Below are 3,064 nucleotides of genomic sequence, written 5' to 3' on the forward strand. Positions count from 1 at the left end.
CAGGGGCAGATGTGGATTCTGACCACAATCTATTGGTTATGAGCTGCAGATTGAAACTGAAGAAACTGCAAAAAGGTGGGAATTTAAGGAGATGGGACCTGGATAAACTGAAAGAACCAGAGGTTGTAGAGAGTTTCAGGGAGAGCATAAGGGAACAATTGACAGGAATGGGGGAAAGAAATACAGTAGAAGAAGAATGGGTAGCTCTGAGGGATGAAGTAGTGAAGGCAGCAGAGGATCAAGTAGGTAAAAAGACGAGGGCTAATAGAAATCCTTGGGTAACAGAAGATATATTGAATTTAATTGATGAAAGCAGAAAATATAAAAATGCAGTAAATGAAGCAGGCAAAAGGGAATACAAACGTCTCAAAAATGAGATCGACAGGAAGTGCAAAATGGCTAAGCAGGGATGGCTAGAGGACAAATGTAAGGATGTAGAGGCTTGTCTCACTAGGGGTAAGATAGATACTGCCTACAGGAAAATTAAAGAGACCTTTGGAGAGAAGAGAACCACTTGTATGAATATCAAGAGCTCAGATGGCAACCCAGTTCTAAGCAAAGAAGGGAAGGCAGAAAGGTGGAAGGAGTATATAGAGGGTTTATACAAGGGCGATGTACTTGAGGACAGTATTATGGAAATGGAAGGGGATGTAGATGAAGATGAAATGGGAGATAAGATACTGCGTGAAGAGTTTGACAGAGCACTGAAAGACCTGAGTCGAAACAAGGCCCCGGGAGTAGACAACATTCCATTAGAATTACTGATGGCCTTGGGAGAGCCAGTCATGACAAAACTCTACCATTTGGTGAGCAAGATGTATGAGCCAGGCGAAATACCCACAGACTTCAAGAAGAATATAATAATTCCAATCCCAAAGAAAGCAGGTGTTGACAGATGTGAAAATTACCGAACTATCAGTTCAATAAGTCACAGCTGCAAAATACTAACGCGAATCCTTTACAGACGAATGGAAAAACTGGTAGAAGCGGACCTCGGGGAAGATCAGTTTGGATTCCGTAGAAATGTTGGAACACGTGAGGCAATACTAACCTTACGACTTATCTTAGAAGAAAGATTAAGAAAAGGCAAACCTACGTTTCTAGCATTTGTAGACTTAGAGAAAGCTTTTGACAACGTTAACTGGAATACTCTCTTTCAAATTCTGAAGGTGGCAGGGGTAAAATACAGAGAGCGAAAGGCTATGTACAATTTGTACAGAAACCAGATGGCAGTTATAAGAGTCGAGGGGCATGAAAGGGAAGCAGTGGTTGGGAAAGGAGTGAGACAGGGTTGTAGCCTCTCCCCGATGTTATTCAATCTGTATATTGAGCAAGCAGTAAAGGAAACAAAAGAAAAATTCGGAGTAGGTATTAAAATTCATGGAGAAGAAGTAAAAACTTTGAGGTTCGCCGATGACATTGTAATTCTGTCAGAGACAGCAAAGGACTTGGAAGAGCAGTTGAACGGAATGGACAGTGTCTTGAAAGGAGGATATAAGATGAACATCAACAAAAGCAAAACGAGGATAATGGAATGTAGTCAAATTAAATCGGGTGATGCTGAGGGGATTAGATTAGGAAATGAGACACTTAAAGTAGTAAAGGAGTTTTGCTATTTAGGGAGTAAAATAACTGATGATGGTCGAAGTAGAGAGGATATAAAATGCAGACTGGCAATGGCAAGGAAAGCGTTTCTGAAGAAGAGAAATTTGTTAACATCGAGTATAGATTTAAGTGTCAGGAAGTCGTTTCTGAAAGTATTTGTATGGAGTGTAGCCATGTATGGAAGTGAAACATGGACGATAACCAGTTTGGACAAGAAGAGAATAGAAGCTTTCGAAATGTGGTGCTACAGAAGAATGCTGAAGATAAGGTGGGTAGATCACGTAACTAATGAGGAGGTATTGAATAGGATTGGGGAGAAGAGAAGTTTGTGGCACAACTTGACTAGAAGAAGGGATCGGTTGGTAGGACATGTTTTGAGGCATCAAGGGATCACAAATTTAGCATTGGAGGGCAGCGTGGAGGGTAAAAATCGTAGAGGGAGACCAAGAGATCAATACACTAAGCAGATTCAGAAGGATGTAGGTTGCAGTAGGTACTGGGAGATGAAGAAGCTTGCACAGGATAGAGTAGCATGGAGAGCTGCATCAAACCAGTCTCAGGACTGAAGACCACAACAACGACAACAACAACAACAACATGACTGAGACATATCAAGTGGCGGAGGCAGTGTGTCGGTGCAAGCCCACAGTGATCACACACACCACACAGCCATCCATCTGCATGCTGTGCATTACTGTGTCGTACGAGTCCCTGACTGGCAGAGCCCTCCAGGCACAATGTCAGCCGTGGGCTTTGGTGGAGATATGGATGTTTGCTGTGCATCATCTGCCTCCATATCGTCTGCCCAATCACCAAGATGGTGGTGGTGGTGGTTAGTGTTTAACGTCCCGTCGACAACGAGGTCATTAGAGACGGAGCGCAGCTCGGGTTAGGGAAGGATTGGGAAGGAAATCGGCCGTGCCCTTTCAAAGGAACTATCCCGGCATTTGCCTGAAACGATTTAGGGAAATCACGGAAAACCTAAATCAGGATGGCGGGCGACGGGATTGAACCGTCGTCCTCCCGAATGCGAGTCCAGTGTGCTAACCACTGCGCCACCTCGCTCGGTCAATCACCAAGAGACGATTGTGATGTCATTGGTGGCTGGTCGCTTTCACAGGAGCCCACATTTTGGGAGTCGACGCAGTGCGCCTCGGTTTCTGGGCTACCAAATTTAGGAGAGTGTTCCTTGTCTTCAGGCACCTTCTGGTGAATGATGCCACTGGAGTCCTTTGCAATTGTGGACGAGTCAACGAAGTCGATGTCTTCCGCCGGCTTCACGTCCCTGTCCCGTTCTTCAACTGACAATTGCCTCTTCTTGTCGCTTGGGTGATTTTTGCTTTCGGGTCCGAGATTCGACATCCACTGGAGGGCGGGGCTCGACACAGTCTCGGTCGCTCGGAATCCCTGTGTCCGATCCCGACAGTGACGGCGGCTGGGTACCCACGACGCTGCGGTG

The 3,064-nt window shown here is 45.3% G+C and overlaps 1 non-coding gene across 1 annotated transcript; it reads right to left on the reverse strand.

Annotated features, from left to right (window-relative positions):
* Positions 1-2,597: 2,597 nt before the first annotated feature.
* Positions 2,598-2,670, reverse strand: Trnaa-cgc (transfer RNA alanine (anticodon CGC)). Its single transcript has one exon. It is a non-coding gene; the product is annotated as a tRNA-Ala (tRNA).
* Positions 2,671-3,064: the final 394 nt, after the last annotated feature.

Source organism: Schistocerca nitens, chromosome 8 (assembly GCF_023898315.1).
Source record: "Schistocerca nitens isolate TAMUIC-IGC-003100 chromosome 8, iqSchNite1.1, whole genome shotgun sequence".
Lineage (NCBI taxonomy): Eukaryota > Metazoa > Arthropoda > Insecta > Orthoptera > Acrididae > Schistocerca > Schistocerca nitens.